We start from the raw sequence: 17,189 nt of genomic DNA on the forward strand, positions 1-17,189 counted from the left end.
ATATTACCTAGCATCTAAAAAGTAGGTAAAACTGAAAAAGTATAAATCTGTTAAGTATTGACCCTGTGCAAGCTATTAATAAATGGTGCACCTCTCTTGGGCAAAATAAAATCTTGTGCAATTGTGATTATCATAGGTTTTAAGTGATGAGTTCTCTGTTATTTTACTTAGCTTTTCATTCATATAAACCATCAACATTGTACATAAACAAATGTTTGTCCCCAATTCAAATCAACTTTAACATTAACTTTATAAGCAAAATTCCACATTTAATAAGAAGACTTCAAGTTTTATATTAACAAAATGATTGTTTATTGGATTCATTTAATTAGCGATCGTCCCTCAGGTATTCAACTTATGAATAATTCACCAGAAAAAAAATGCAACATCTATGTAGGAATTCATCTGTTGTGCCAAATGAAGCATGCCTGTTATTGAAAGTGTAACATGAAAATATTCTTTCAATCCTTTAATTTTCCCTTTTTAAAATCTTATTATAATTATGATTTATAAGAATTGTTACTGTAAGATCTTTGAGCAATGTTTTTTAATTTTATTATCCTTTAAAGAATGACATATTTTAACATTCACTGCTATATTATTATTGGTGCTGTACATTATCTTAGGGATGGTGAAATGCTTATTCATAACCTGATTTTTTTTTTTTTGCTCACTTACCACATCCTGTTTTGTTAAATTCTCTCTCAGCTTGAAACCTCAGGCAAAACTGTAATTTATCAATTAAAAATTAGAAGTTACATTTGCTAGTTACAAGTAAATGACAGTAAACTTATGACCCTAAAACTATTGGAATCTATACCATTGAAATGACCCTGTTGTCCTTCCATGCTGCCCAACACATTCATAAATATATTTTCAGTATAACTGTACCAACATGTATTAGACAGATGGCGTGCATATCAAGCCACATGTATTATAAAAAGATTACCATATATTCATAACTGTGTTTGGCAGGTACCTATTCATGAAAGGTAATTTTTACATGGGAAAACATGTAAATGACCAGTATATGAGGTAATGTATAAATGATAAGAATGACCAAAGTAGATAAACTCTTTCAATGTCTGCTCTGAGTTTTGAATAATATTTTAGACACTTAACAATTAATTTTCACCCGATGAACTAGTAACATATGAAATAAAAGGAGAGTTCCTGATCACGCCATGGTACTCCATAAAGGCAACTAGGCCATCTTCCCAGTGAGGAGCCTCGTTATCAAAAATCAAGCATATTATCATCATTCCTTATTATATGTATCATGTTTTATAATTTATATAAAGAACTCAAGAATACTCATGAAGGACCCTTTCTAGCTTTGGTTCTTTTCTGTGGGAATGGTCTTATTTTCTGTCTACTCTAAAAGATCCATTGCAGTTATATAGCTAGTGAATTTTTAAATCTTTTATTTTCTTTTTAGCTAAACTACTCTCCAGTTCTTCCATTGCTCATACTTGGTTATCAGTAGGACAAATCACAAGCATGGTCTCAGATTTTGTTCTCCAGTCTCTGGAAGGAAAAGTTGGGAAGGTTTGGAGTGGATCTTTTCTATCCCATGTTCTAATATTTGGAACTGTTGATCTTTACATTGTATTTTATGTGTCATTAGCCTGCACTAAAGTAAATAATTTGGCAAGAAGTCTCTTGGTAATGAAGCCTTCCTTAGAGCAAAGGTATCTCGTAGAGAAGGCCCACGTCTCTGTCTGAGTAGCCCTTCCACCCAGCCACGGCGGTCAGGTAGCTGTGCAGGAGAGCAGCTTCTTGTCGCATAGACTCATCATAGGCATCTGGAAAGAGGGCAGAGGCAGTTCTTGGGCTTGAAAGTGTTGCCTTTCCGATACAAATAGCACTGCTTTTAGATTTGTAGACTTCTCTAAGGGCAGAGTGACAAGCAAATGCTTCTCATGGCTGTCAATGCATGTGGCTCACCAGACAAAGGTATCACACCACTGAGAAGACAGACACCCAACGGGCCTCCTTCACTGGTTCTGTACAATTCTACTCAGTGCATCAACTATAAAAATAACAGAAACTAGGGGCAGCCCTCCTCAAGCCAGGACAGTCTGGTTGATGCCCTAAGTATCCAGCTAAACTGTGTAGCCACGTCCTTTGGATTAATGTATGGATTGCTCTGCAAATAGGTTAGCTCAAAGCCGTAAAATACTTTTGGAAATAAAGGGTTTTATAATATTTGTAATATATTCTTCATATCCCATATTCCTTAATTCCTCATGTGTGAATTGTCTTGCATCTGGACTCCTTGATTTCAAACAGACTTGTAGAAGGAAGTGGATATGCCTATCTTCCTGACAGAAATGCCAGTTGCTTAAGTAAAAGTTTAAGGGAAAATAAAACTCATCTCCTGACTTTACCCAAAATGTATAAGTGTAAATATTCAGAAAAGTCCAGTCAGCACTTAGGTTTCCTGAACTGCTTTGTAAAACCCAAAGGAGTGCCTGAGAAGAGGGTGAATTTGAGGGTCCATTGAACACAGAGCATTTTTCCAATTACAGGAACACCTGCACTGGATGGCTTTATGCTGACCTGTTGTGAGCATTTTACAGGGTGTTTAACAGTCCTTCCAGTTCCTCACTCCGCAATCCGAAACGGGCCGGGGGGTTGCTGGAGTGCTAAGATCCATCGGAGGCTTCTCACTGGGCTTGATTTGATACCCTAACCACAGTGTAGAATGTTTGGTCTGGTAGAATCTCAAATGCCACCCATAGACGCTCTAATTAACGGTCTCAGTGCATTGGCTTCTGGAAAAAAAAAGGTATTGTTTTCTTTTACTTAGTGAGAAACGATTGTTGGAAAAACCAATGACTCAGCTCTTCAGCAGTGAAACTACAGGGCCAAGAAAGGCCGCCACAGGCTTGTAAAAATCTTGCTGCAGATATTTTTTTTTCTCTTTCCTTATGAAACTGTGGTAGAGTCAGGTATAGCCAGGCATTTGCAAGCATATTTTGGACATCTATTGCTTAAAATAAACATGTGCTTCTCGGCCAGAGGATTCAAACAGTAATTACTTTAATCATTTCTGTTTATCCTTGGAGAAATGCAGTATCCGAAACTGCAGTATGAGAGTCGCGGGGCTTTTAAACACTCCTTTTCTGTACAGTTAGTCAACAGTAAAGGAGGAATATAATGTTTATCTGTATTTATGCAATGATTTTTAAAAACCACACTTTAAAATGCAGCACTAGCAATTTTTAAATCCTGCAAAGACACAATTTTGAAAATATCCTTCAGAGCAAAGCATTAATGAAGCGTAGTTTGCCCTTCTAAAGACAAAACTACATTTGGACTCTTTTCTAGCACTTGTGTTGCTGTGATTTAAACTTTCTAAGTCAGAATGGCATGTTGGTAGTGAGATACAATGAAAAAGTAACATGGCTAAGGCCCTTTCTATAAATCATCAAGAATAGACAGATACTAACCCTACCTGTATTTTGTTGGGCAAAGCAGGTACCAAGCTTCATTCCTTAATATTCTTGACTTTCACTTAAAAAAAAATATTCCACTGAAGTTGTCTACTTTTTATCTTATCAACACTGGTTGATTTTTCTGTAAGTTCAGTTATTTTAGATTTTTTTTCTTCAGCAATGCTTAAATTCACTGAAAATTAGTCCTGCCATTACAATGAACCACCAGTGTGGGAGCATGAAATGCAAAGTGCATTAGCAATCAAACAGAATTCTGCAGAAACTTCTATGTATATTTACCGTAAGGGCTATTCAATATTACTTTTACAGTCAAATTAATAACAAGCCTGTATTAGCATTGGCTGTGCCATTAAAAAGTCTCTGTGTATCTAAGAGTGAAATTCTTGTGTCTCAGTTCCTCATCTACAACTTAGAAATAAAATACGTGCCTGCCTATGGTAAGGAAACGTGGTTAGCCTGACTCTTTTCACATTGAATCAGATCCCGTTTATGTACAAAGGTGTTCTGAAGGTAAAAGGGCTCTTGGGTAATATTATTAACTCTTCCAGGCCATTTCAGTGGATATACTATAGTAGTAATTTATTGGTTGGCCTTTTAGCTGTGGATGGTGGGGAGTTGAAAGTCCTCTCAGGTTATCGTAACAATGTTAGAGTTTAACTGATGCCTAATATATTAATTGCTGCTAACAGTGTTCAGCTCCTTACTAGAAAATGTCAGAACTATAAAAGTTTGAGTGACTCTGGGAAGTTGTGTGAATTTTCAAGTGTGTATTCCATAAAAAGTTTGGAAATTAATACTTTTTCTCCTCCTCTCTTAGTTATCTTTTCCCCAATAGCACAGAAAGAAGTATGACTCAATGAGAGTTGAGTCATACTTAAAACCAATGGGAATAGAACTGCTAATAAGATCTAGAGACACCATTGTGAGGCTAGAATTCTTTGGATTGTATCCCTCATCTGATCCGAAGCAGGATTCTCCCTCTTGGTTTCTTTTCTTTTGCTAAGCAATTGAAACTGTGTTGGTTCTTAATTTGGCTCATCCTACAGTTGAACATTTTAAGGTTAATTCTGTGTTTTTTTTACAAGGATTATAATTTTGTAGAAAGGGTCTTGTATAAAAAGAAGCATCTTAAATAATATTTGCTAATGAGCTTTCCCTCACTTTTGTTCATCTGTAGATAGAATTAACTCTTTACTTAGAAGGGGAAGAAAACATGCTTGTCATCACCATTTAGCAAAATGAGGGCCCTCAGAGATCTATGTAGGAATGTAGTATCTTCCTGCCATGAAAACAGCAGTTAAAATGTTCCTTCCTCGGGGGTTCAATGAGTTTTTGTTCTGAAACAGCTAGCAAGCGCTGCGCCTTATTGCACACACGCTTAGCATTTAGGAATCACTTGCGGTTAACGATGACCAACACAAGGCACTGTCACTCAAAGTACATTTACAGTGATTTCTGGTGATCCATGGGCCAAATCCCTACCAACGAGTTGCATGGTAGCAATACTTCCACCTACAGGCAGGCCTTAAAATCAGCACAGTGCCTTAGCCTCCAGACCAATCATGGAAATTAACTAGTTTTCTTTAACAATGGCCTTTAAAAATATATAGTTTGTTAAAGCATTGCAGCTATGTGAATGTCCCTTTTTTTAGAAAAGCCTTTCTTGGTCTCTCTTCTTAATATAAATCCATAATTGACTGAAACTCCCTCTAATTTAGTTAAGTGCTGAATTATTCCAGAGTGACTTTATTAGGACTCCGTTTGAAAATCACCATAGGAAGCAAGGCTAGCTTCAGAAAAATCTTTGATCCTCAGCACCCTGGAAGGTTAAGGAAGGTTTCTTCACTATTACACCCAAAAGACAAAATATTTAGAAAACTTGGAAACTTTTTCATTCAGACGTTTCATAATTAGGTTAGTCACCATAAAGCCCGTGCATGGATTTGGGGAAATAAGGCTCTGCTTGTAGTAGCCTCTCTGAAGAGATCCTGGTTTGGGCAGAAAGGACATAGGGATTCTGCTGTTACTGGTCATGATCATATTTTTTACAGTGTTTGACTCTATTATATTGCAGATGTTGGATCGTCCAGCAAGTGATTTGAGAGAAAAAATCTACTTCCAATAAAAGAGGTGATGTAATTTCATCATAACCCTATGCAACAGCTGGCCAAGAAGACAGTGGCCAGGAGGATTCTTCACTGTTGAGGTGTACGAAAATCATCCCGGAAAACAGTGGAATCATAGACAGGTGAGTTCCTAGGAATGTTTTGAATATGGCTTTCCTTTAACTAGTGTGATTTTGAGGGAAAGAGAGAGTCACAAGGATGCAAGAAGGAAAATGAGAGTCACTCTGAAGAGATGAAGCCACACAGAGAAAGGTGAGATCTGGGGAGATTAAATCTATGTTCTGAGAAATGCAATTTTCATTCTGCAGTACTGAAATATCACCTGATAACATTTGCCTTTAAACAGTATACTAGTGGTATGAATGGACTTGAAAACACACATCTAATCACCAAATACAAATTATTTGCTAGAGATTTATAAGTAACAAAGAAGCCCTTCAATTCACAGGAAATGCGAGGTCAGCTATACTTACTTGTTCGCTTCCAAGACAACTTGATTTTCTTTCAGATTTGATCTAACTGGGTTAACCAAGTGGACCAGAAATATTGCTGACATGCAGGCTGGCCTGTTCTTATGCTCTTGGTATAAACTGGACTAAAGAAGCAGGGATTTTAGAAACAGCATTTTTCAAGTTTCCAATTTTGAAGCTATTATCTCTGTACTATAGAAAGTAACAACGAATGAAAATCTAAAACTGGATGGCATAAGAGAAGAGAGTGTATTTCTTAGAAATACCATACAGATTTTTGACCAGGTCCTAGGAGGACAAAGGTAGAAAAAGAATTTTTTTTTATATGTAGTATATTTAGTTGGAGGTCTGGGGTCAAATGATAGGTTCATGATGAATAGATACTTTGGGACAACTCAGAGGTCCCTTGGTTTTAAAATTCTCAATACTGTCCTTGACCTTTAGAACTTTCCAAAAGCATACTGCACACAAGTTGCTCCCTTGAAAGTTCCCAATTTGAAAATAAAGTCTAGAATTACAGAGAAAATTTTGACCCAGTGCCCATGTTCAAAACCTGTTTATGTGGCCTTTGAAGGAGGGATGCACCTGGGAGGGGAGTGTTGACTGAAGGCAGGAGCGGTGAGCGGTGCTGCGGGGCGTGAAACTGTGCCTCGCTTTCAAGCTAAGGGTGTGCCTTTTTGCACTGAGGTGTATCAGTAGGCCTTTTCATTTTCTAATCTCTGCCTCCTATCTGCGGCCTGCGTGTGCTTATTTGCTAAATGCAAATTCAGATTGCAGAAATTTTCTTTGATTTAGAATTTTGTGTTGCCAAATCAAAACTCGTTCTCCTAGAGAGTAGATGTTCGGTGAGTTTCAGTGCATGAGGAGCCACTGCAGACCTCTATCTGTGCGCATTCGGAGCAAGGAAGTGGTGAGGGGAATGTGTGCAGTAAGGGAGCCAAAAGGAGCCTTTTGCCTGCCCTCCTTTTTCACAGTGAGGACATAGAGGTTTAGACATTAATTCCAACTCATTTACCTGGGAATTTGCAGAACTGGGACATAAGCTCTTCTAACTCCCTCTTTTATTCCATTTCTGGGAAGCCTATTTACGGCTTATGTGGATTTCTTTGCTATTGTTTAACCATACAGAAATAATATGTAATCAAACCATTATTGATGAACTATCCTGAAGGTGGCATGATTTTCTTTTCTGTTTTCAAATCTTAAAGTATACATGTAACTTTTAAAACCATGAATAAGTATCTATAAATTATGGACATCTCAATTCTCATTCACCCCATATTACCCAGTGTCCTGTGAGACTCCAAACTGGAGACACAGGATTAGTGGTAACATTTTGTGTTCCAAGAGCTTTTCATGAATCAACTGAGGCGCAAGGAATATAAAAGTTCTTTAAAAACAAATAACAGGAATCAACCCAAGTGTCCATCAAGGAATGAGTGGATAAGTAAAATGTAATATATACATGCAATAGAATATTATTTAGCCTTAAAAAGGAGGGACATTCTGATACGCTATAGCATGGTAGAATTTGAAGATATTATGCTAAGTGAAATAATCCAGTCACAAAAAGACAAACACTGTGTGATTTCACTCATGTGAAGTCCCTAGGGCAGTCAACTCATAGACACAAAAAGTAGAATGGTGATTGCCTGGGGCTGAAGGAAGGGAAAAATGGTGAGTCTTCAGTTTTGCAAGATAAAAGAGTTCTGCATATGGGTTTCATGGCAATGTGAATGTTATCATTACTGAACTGTACATGTAAAAAATGGTTAAGATGGTGAATTTCACATTATGGGCAATTATCTCAAAACTTTTCAGAAAATGTAAAAAAAGAAGACACGAAGCAAATAAATTAAAAATAAATTAAATAACCCTCAAGGAAAAATGAGAAAGAATGGAAGGACAAGTTTCTTTGATTTTGCTTGATTTGGTTTTCAAAGAAAAGAGAATTATTCTGCCAGTTGGAAAGAAAGTAGAGAAGCCAGAGCTAATGATACAGTGATATTTATTTACGTATGATAAAGAATTACAGTTTGAATGTGTGAAGAGACATTGCACAACCCACAGGTCTACAACCCAAAGTGTGCCCAGACTGTGTCTGAATCCTAGTTGAGCTGTTCAGTGGTCATGTGCCCTTGGACATGTCATTTCGTCCCGTAGTGCCTCCTGTTCTCATTCTAACGTGGGGATAATTGTACTGCTTATCCCAGAGTTGGTGCAAGGACTTAAAAAAATTAATATGTACTGCATGTAGAAGCATTTAAAACCTGGCACAGTAAACATCATACAGTGTGTGTTTAATTTAAAAATCTCAAATAAATATAAATGCAAAAATAATTTATTTATAGTACCTAATCTATGTTGTAAATTATTAGTAGAAATTTAAAAACTCATAGTAATATTTTTGTTGCAAACCTATTTTACATTCATCCAAGATGATTTTATTCCATCTAAAATCTCTCTCAATATAAAACTTCGAGACCTAGAATATTTTTGTATTTTCTTCTTTTTGAAAAGAATTTAACAATACTGAATAATGTTTAACATTGAAAGAAAAGAGAAAGAATATCAACATTGAAAGAAAAGAGAGAGAAATAGGGAAATCATGTTTATTATCAGGAATACTGAACTGAGGAAGAACAATTACGATTAGTAGGTACTGAATGCTGGGTTCACCGTGATGATGAAATGATTCATTACTTAATTGAGCTCCCTTTTCTTTACGTTTTAGAATCAAATTTCATCAAGTTGTTTAGATTTGATATCAATGATACTATATATATATAAGAATCTGTTAAAAGGATTCAAGTGACTTGAATAGGAATATTGCACGTCACAACTAAGATGACTCCACCGTTCAAATTTGGCCATGTATTTTGAACAACATATTACAGACGGGTCTTTGGCAATACGTAAGAAATTAGAACATGATTGTTAGTTAAATTTAATTGGTTCACTTGTACAATCCATATTAGTACAAAGATATAAGTGCAAGAAAATGAAAAATTCCCCAAGAAATACATGTGAAAGATCACACATATAAGGTGAAATGGATGCTGGGGAAGCCATAGTAAATTCCTTGATATAAAGGCCAATCCAACTCAGTCAATTAGTCTTTCAGGGGAGTTTATTATTAAAATCATAGAATCAAGCATATATTGAGACTATTATTGCATGCACAATTATTTTCAAAGTTTTAATTGGCCACTATTTCAAAGTGTAATTTTATACATTGGACTTGTGCCCCAAAGTACGAATTATAACACACTGCAGACCACTTAATTGATCATCTGTGATCTTTAATTACCAAACAAAACAAACAAAACCCTACAACCAAAAACAAAAAGGCAACTTAAGTGAAGCTTGTCCTAAAAAAAATGTTAGCAATGTAAAATGCCTTAGAAAAAATATTATTAGGCTCCAGTTGTCAAGGAACCTATGAAAATCTGATAGGTTTCTGAACAAGGTGTACTCTATATCATGTTCATCACCTGTACACAGAAAAAGAAAAGGAGAGAGAGAATATGTTTTCAAAACGATTAAAATCACTCTAAAATGAAAATAGGGAGCTACAAGATACTTGTTAAACAGGTACTTAATGAAATTTAATGACTGAAATTGTGTGTGGAACATCATTGTTGTACATGATTCACATTTTTACCTTACCAGTTAAAGAGGTAGTGATAGCTTTGGAATCTGCTCTAGTCCTAACTATTCCATCAATATCTGGGAGATTTTCTCTTTCTTTTTTAACAGATTTAGAAATGGTATTTAGTAAGTAAGTAATTTATGACAACAATACCATTTCAAGGGCGGTTTTATTTCATCTTACTGATATCATAGTTTATTTTACTTTAACAAATACAGGGGAATGCTATGGATCATTTAATGTTCAAACCAATTTATAAACTTGCCCCTCTTCTCTGAAGAGTAAAATACTGAGAAATATGGCGCGGTGCCTAGTTTTGTCGGGTTGTGGTACTCTCAATTTAGGAAAATAGGTGACATTAAGGTGTAATAATTTTAGGTAAGGAAAAAAATAACTAAAAACAGCTAAATTTTCTTTATGTTTCAAGAGTAACACTTGTTCATTATGCCTAAAACAAACTCTTTTCTTTTAATTTTATTTGAATGAAATATACAAGCAGTATGTCTGTGAACCAGGCATTAGGTTAGGGAAATAGTACCTGTAGATATCTGAAATTAAATTTATTATAAAATAATTTAAAATACAGTAGGTTTCCTGAATTTTAATGTAGTCTACTTTTCAATAACTCGCAGTATTATGTTACACATTTACATCATTATAATAACTTTTACATGCAAACTCTATGTATTAGCTAAGACACAAGTATTTTGTATTATCATATGTGGGTGCAGCCTCCTAATGACCAATACAGATTTGTGAGTGGCATTATCTATAGCTAGGCTTGTAAAAACATTAAAATACTACATTGTACCTTTGTAATTATGTAGAAATTAGTGAAAATATTGATGCTGGGAAAAAGCAGAGGTGCCAAAGCTTCATAACATTGAGAGGAATTATAAATCAGCAGGTGTGCAGGGAACAGAGAATCTTTAGCCTTAATGAGTTGCTTATTGGACTGAAACCAGTTGAGTCTACATTCAATCAGGAGAGAAAAAAACAAAATTAAAGCTATTGATGAAGCTAGGCAATAAATTGTCTAAGGAATGTTTACAGAAAGTGGGTGATTAGGGATTAGGTAATACGTTGCTCTTCAGAAATTAAACCCTGACTTTCACATATTTTAAGATCATGATTTTTAGATGCATAGTTTAACTTAAACTTTTATTGAAAGTTAAAGTCAAGAAAAGTTTGTGAATCATAGTATACAGATGGATGATCTTACAGCGGACACACCTGTATAATCCCAACCCCAAACAAAGAATAGAACATGACCAGCACCCCCAAAACCTCACTCCTCCCCAAAGAATCTACTAGCATAGACTTGTTTTGCCTATTTTGAATTTTACATATGTGAAATGTAAAATACAGTGCATACTTTCCTCCTTCCTATCCTCCCTCCTTCCTCTTTTCCTTTTTTTTGTAGTTGATTTCTTTCATCCATTATTATATTTGATTAATTTATGTTATTCCATGTTGCAGAAATTTATTCATTTTCCTTGCTGTTTAATATCATGTTATATGAATATACTGTAATTTATCTATCTTTTCTAATTAAGAAACAGTATTGTTTCCAATTTGGGCAATTTCATATAATTCTGTGGTCACTAAATACAATGCTGTGACTTTTGGGCTCATATGTACACATTTATGTTGGACATATAAGGGATGGATTCCAGGGTCATAACATGTGCATATTTTGAACATTAATTGATAATAATCAAGCAGTTTACTTAAAGTAAATTCCTAAACTTATACTCACTCCTTTGCATCATATTTTTAGTAACTTGATTTGAATACTTTTTATTTTTAATAATGCTGGTAGGCGTGTAGAAGAACTCATATTGTCTTTAATTTGCATTTATGGAATTACTAATGGGCTTGAACATTTTGAATGTATATTGCCTTTTTGGATATTCTCACTGGAAAACACCCATTTAAGTCTATCCACAAAATCCTATCGATGTTCTTTTTCTTACTGAATTTAGAAGTTATTTTTATTTCTTCTGTAAGTTATATTCATTGAAATATCTTCTCCAAGTCCATGGCTAGTCTTTCCATTCTCAGTTCTTGCTCTCAGGCTTATATACAACATTTCTTTGTTTAAATGATCCTGTAATTGGTTGCTTTTTCTCAGGGCTATTTTCAACAGACTGGGTGTTCATATTCAGAGGTTTTTAAGTATAGTGAAGTTCAAATTATAATCTTTTCTTGAAGAGTTACACATTTTGAATAAAAAAAACTCCTACTTAAAATTCATAAAGATATGTCTCTATATTTTAGAATTATTTCCTTTTATTTCTGTGAAAAATGCCAGTAGGGTTTTGATAGAGATTGCCTTGAATCTATAGATGGCTTTGGGTAGCAGGGATATTTTAACACTGTTAATTCTTTCAACCCGTGAAAAATATTTTTGTCCTCTGTAGTTTAAATCTGCAAACGATCTGAACTTGATCTTTCTGGATACTGTAAAGTAGAAGTTATGTCCTGTGTGTTCTTTCCATAAGGGTACCCAGTTGATCTAGAACCACTCAGTGACGTGGCCTTCCCATCTCCACTGCTCTGCAATTCCACTTTCATCATGTATCAAATGTCTAATTCTATCTAGTTATATCTATCACATTTTATTTCTGCCATTGATTTGAGTGCTATATTTTCTCACAGATCATCAACTCTTTCTTATTTTCCATTCTTTCTTTGACAAGCTTATACTTTGTTAAATTACTTCAGCCGGTATCCTTAAACTTTTTTACCTGATTATTCTATGAACAGGACTGAAATACCTTCTTCTGGGTTAATTCCCTGTTCCCACTACTCCCATCCTCCCTAATCCAGCTTCACGTCAAGGTAATACTGGAGAACATTTCACAATAATGAAGATTGGTGCCATGTAAACTACAAACCCAGTGTCAAACAAAGTGAAAATATTTTGTCCTTTCTCATCCTCTTAAAATTGTTCCATGCCACCCCCAGACTCATTACTCTTAGCAGGTACTCTTGCCTTATATTTATATACATTTTGTTTAAAGCCATCAATCATGAACTTCTGTAGTTCTGCTTATACTTAGAATGTAAAAAAGCTGCAAGAGAGCATCTCTCCAACTCCAAAATGCGAAAAAGCTGGATAATTTATAAAGTTAGTACTCACTGGTGAGCACATCACACAAAAAATTTCACAAGATAACCAGCTAAACTGGATTCCAAAGAATAACAAGCTCATTCAGGAGTTAGAAGCTATGAACTGTTTGACATTTGGCAGACCATGGGCAGAAGAGGCAGCCACCATTAAAACAGGTAAGAAGAAAAAGAGCTTAAATTCTCATAAAGTCTTAAAGAATGGGGCAGAATACATATGTGAGGAGAACACAGACTTCTTGTCAAAAACTATACATTCTAGAAGACTGCAGTGACATCCTGAAATAAGGAGAGAAAAATAAATATAATTCAGGATTCTTCACTCAATGACATGGCCTTTCAGAAATGAAAGTTAAAGAAGACTCTTTTCAGACAAACAAGCTAAAATTCATTAACAGCAGACCTGAACTATAAGAACTATTCAAGGAAGTTCATCAGACAGAAGGTGTATGATATGCAGTGGAAATCTGAATCAACACAAAGAAATAAGAATCACAAGGAACAGAAAAACTGGGGTAAATATTAAAAGATAATTGACTGCTCACAGTAGAAGTAAAAAAAGGATTCATAACATATGTAGAAATAAAACATGTAACTAAAAGTACAAAGAATGGGTGTTGAAAATTGAGGTATACCACGCTAGGGTTCTTACACTATATATGAAGTGACATAATATTATTTGAATATAATAACTCAAAGATGCATACTGTAAGCACCTCAGCCACAACTGAAAGTAAGAAGTAAAACTAATATGCAAATAATGAGATAACATGGGAAATAAAAAATGCTTAATCCTAAGGAAAGGCAGAGAAGTGAAACACAGGTATAAAGTACACAGGCAGTACAGAGACACTAGCGAGATGGTGCATTTAAAAATCCAATGATATCAACGGTTTCATTAAAGTATAAGTAGTCTAAACACAACAACTGAATATTAGTAATTGCCAAACTGGTTAAAAATACAAGACCAAAGTACACTGTGTCTATGAAAAACTGACTTTGATATGAAGATGTATGTAGATGAAAAGTAAAGGATGGAAAAAATAAACAATGCAAACTTTAATTTTAAGAAAGTGTAATGGCTATATTTATAGATTAAAAAAGTAGATCTTAGAACAAATTTACTTTTCCAGAAAAAAGTTGGGCATTATGTAACTTAGAAAGAGGTCAATTCATCAAGATTTAATAATCTTAAAAATTTATGCACGTAACAACAGGGCTTGAAAAATACAACTTTCAAAAACCTCAACTTCAAAAAACCTGAAATAACTGAGAGGAGAAATGGACAAATCCACAAGTATAGCTGGAGTCTTCAAAATTTCTCTCTTGGCTACTGATAGAACAAGTAGGGGGGAAAGTCCACAAAGAAAACTACACTATCAACCAACTCAGCCATGAACAGAATGCATATTCCTTTTAAGCACACAGAGAATATTCCCCCCAATAGACCATGAACTAAATTTCAATAAAATTAAAAATTAAGTATGATACAAAGGATTATCTTAGACAAAATAGAACTAAACTAGAAATCAGAAGCAGAAAGGTATCTGAAATGTAACACTTGGAATTAGTCTACTTCTAAATAACCCATTGGTTAAAAATAAATCAGAAAAGAAATTAGAAAATATTTGGAATTAAACTCAACTGTAATATATCAAAATGTGTGGGCCTCAGCTAAAGCACTGTTTAGTGAGAAATTTATACTGTGAAATACAAATGTCAGAAAAGAGGAAATTTCCCACACTGGTGATTTAATCTTTCATGTTAAGGAATTAGATAGAGTAAAACAAAATAAACCTTAAACAAGTAGCATTAAGGAGATAATAATACTAGCAGAAATCATAAAATTTAAAAACAGAAAAACATTAGGAAAAATAGAGACTATCAACAAAATCAAACCTGGTTTTATGAAAAGATCAATAAAATAAATGATCAACCTGCAGCAAGACTGATCATGAATAAAAGAGAGAAGACACATCTTACCAAACATGCCTCTACAGATCAAATACACATTAAAAGACTATATAAGGCAATATTAGGAAAATGATGTTATGGTACTCAATTTGATAACATAGATAAAAATAGCATCGATTCTTGGACAGATAAGATACAAACTACCAAAGCTTACTTAAGAAGTAATAGATAGCCACAATAATCCTAAATCTACTGAAATAAAAGCTTAGTTCAAAACCTCCCCATACAAAAAAGTCTAGCCCAGACCTCTCTGGAAAGTTTTCAAGTGAATATTGATTTTACCCTATCTCGTTCAGAAAATAGAAGCAATGGGAATGCTTTGCAAACCACTCTATAAAGTCAATATTATTCTCTTACAAAATCAGAAAAAGAGAAAAAAGAGAAAACTACACATCAGTATCCCTCATGAACATAGACAGAAAAATCCTTAATGTTGGCAAATTGAGTCCAGCAGTTTCTAAGGATAGTACATCATGGCCCAGTAGGGCTTATCCTAGGAATGCACGTTGGTTTAACATTCAAAAATCAATTATTAACTCACCAAATCAACACACATATCAAAACAAAATCATGGAATTACTCACTAGATTCAGATAAAACATTGAATAAATTTAACATCCATTCACAATAAAACTCTTAGGAATACACGGGGCTAGTTAAAGGTCTGTATTAGTGGTTCAAGACTGTTTTCTATGAGCAGGAACTGAAAGAATGTCTCCCCTTAAGACTTCTGTATCTAACACGGTAGTGAGGGCCTAGACAGTGCGAGAAGATAACAAATGGGATCTTCCAACTTAGCAAAAGACTACAAATCAGCACCGATTCTCATTCCTCCCATCTCCTGTGCTGGCACAGCAGAGAAAGGCACAAAATTTGATTTATTTTTGTACCACCAACACCAAGTACACCACCTAACACAGAGGTAGACATATTTAATAAAAAACAAACAAATAAACAATAACCAGCTACCTTTGCAATTTATCTTTTCTTCCCTTGGTTAAGTGTTTTTTATAAAACTATTGAACGTTAAACATGCTGCTTATTTACTTAGCTGATTTTACTAGTTTACTTGTGTATTCCTGTCTTCTTTTTCCTTATTTTCTTCCTAACTGGATTGTCACTTATCTTTCTAAGTAATAAGAAAATACTTTGTATTTCATTTTCATACATATATCCTGTTGTTATATATATATATACATGAATATATACACACACTCATACACATATCACAGTTTTTTATAATCCATTCATCTGTCTACAGACACTTAGGTTGTCTGAGTACTATATTTATTGAATCACATGAGATGTGTATCTTTATAACATTTCCCTTCTCAGTCCTCTCAATTTGTCCACATTTAAATAAATTAAACTTTTATTTGAGAAAGGCAAAATGATTTCCTGTTCTTTTCCACTGTAAAAGTTCTGTAAATTAGGCATTATTATTTTTCAGATATGAAATTGATGGTCAGAGAGATTAAATAGGATTTCAAAGTCCAAAGCTAGGAAGAGGCACTGTCCAGATACAAGGTAAAGAAAACCAATAGTCAGAATATTTATTTTTTCAAAACAAAAAGTACTAATAGCACGTGGTATTCATTGGCAATACTAGATTTTAAAAAATCAAACTTCCATAAGAATAGGGAGAGAGACAATGATTCATTTTTACAGATGAAAATATAGTCAGTTGGAGTTTAACAGCCAAGGAGAGTAAATGCATTTTACTTCCTCAAGACAAGACAGTTGTGGTTGTTGCCATTTGCTTTCTGCCCGCATCTCCATGGGGCGGGGATTAGCTAAATGAGTACCCCCTCACCTTAAGGTGAAGCGAACTGTTATCTTCGATGGCAGATATAAGAAACCTATGCTAGTAAGGATGGTACAGTATTCGAACGCCCATTAACATCATCCACCACATCAACAGAAGGACAAAAATCACCGGATCATTTCTATAGATGCTGAAAAAGCATTCGACAAAATTCAACATCCATTCATGATAAAAACTCTCAACAAAATAGGTGTAGAGGGCAAGGACCTCAACATAATAAAGGCCAAATATGACAAATCCACAGCCAACATCATACTTAAAAACGAGAAGCTGAAAGCTTTTCCTTTAAGATTGGGAACTAGACAAGGATGCCCACTTTCAGCTGTTTATTCAACATAGTACTGGAGGTACCAGCCCTGGCAATCAGACAACAGAAAGAAATAAAGTGCATCCAGGTTGGTAAAGAAGAAGTTAAACTTTCACTGTTTGCAGATGACATGATATTGTACATAAAAACCCTAGAGAATCCATCCCAAAACTTCTAGAACTAATAACTGAATTCAGCAAAGTTGCAGGATACAAAATTAATACACAGAATCTGTTGCACTC

At 34.6% G+C, this 17,189-nt stretch overlaps 1 long non-coding RNA gene across 1 annotated transcript in view; it reads left to right on the forward strand.

Annotated features, from left to right (window-relative positions):
- LOC140844820 (uncharacterized) overlaps positions 1-17,189 on the forward strand; it is a 510,376-nt gene that overhangs the window by 339,476 nt on the left and 153,711 nt on the right. Inside the window, exon 4 of the long non-coding RNA XR_012123316.1 lies at positions 5,536-5,709. This is a non-coding gene — a long non-coding RNA (uncharacterized lncRNA). The remainder of the gene's footprint in view (positions 1-5,535; positions 5,710-17,189) is intronic.

The sequence above is a fragment of the Manis javanica genome, chromosome 12, assembly GCF_040802235.1.
Source record: "Manis javanica isolate MJ-LG chromosome 12, MJ_LKY, whole genome shotgun sequence".
Lineage (NCBI taxonomy): Eukaryota > Metazoa > Chordata > Mammalia > Pholidota > Manidae > Manis > Manis javanica.